Source organism: Triticum aestivum, chromosome 2A (assembly GCF_018294505.1).
Source record: "Triticum aestivum cultivar Chinese Spring chromosome 2A, IWGSC CS RefSeq v2.1, whole genome shotgun sequence".
Taxonomy (NCBI): Eukaryota; Viridiplantae; Streptophyta; class Magnoliopsida; order Poales; family Poaceae; genus Triticum; species Triticum aestivum.
In genome coordinates, this window is record NC_057797.1 from 200,679,465 (window position 1) to 200,680,108 (window position 644).

Genomic DNA, 644 nt, shown 5'->3' on the forward strand with positions numbered 1-644 from the left:
AGATTGGGGAACTAGAAGGAATAAGGCCGTCGTTGCTTGGAACATGAGGCCCATAGGGGGACGCGTGTAACAACCACGCTCTATCGCATGACGCCCGTAGTGGTGTACGACCGGCCCAACGCGTGTACAAGCCGATGGTGTTTCTTCTAGTTACTAAAATGCTCTTGAGAACACATGGGGATATGGCCAAATTACTTTCACCACGGTTCATTGAGTTAACGTTCATTGCGTAATAGGTGTTGTGTGGGTGGACCAGAGCTAAGGTATTGTCCTAACTTGAACAAATACCTACTGATTATACCTTCCATGCAAGCATCCACAACTACTAGAGAAGTAATTAAGATGAATCTAATCACAACATTAAATAGTTGAATCCAAAATCTTGAAAAGATCACTTTGGTTATCCTCGTGGCTACTACTCTTTTTTTCCTCCTTGTTTGTGCATCAACTTGCAACCCTGAAAAGATCACTCTGTTTTTTTCTTTTTCTTTAAGTTTTCTTTGGCCATTTTTCTTTGGTTTTACTCCTTTTCCTTTTTTGGCCGTTTTTTATTCGCGAACTTTTTCTTGAAAATCCACATTTTTTTCAAATCCATGTTTTTTTTAAAATCATGATTTTTTTGAATTCGATTTTTTTAAATCATG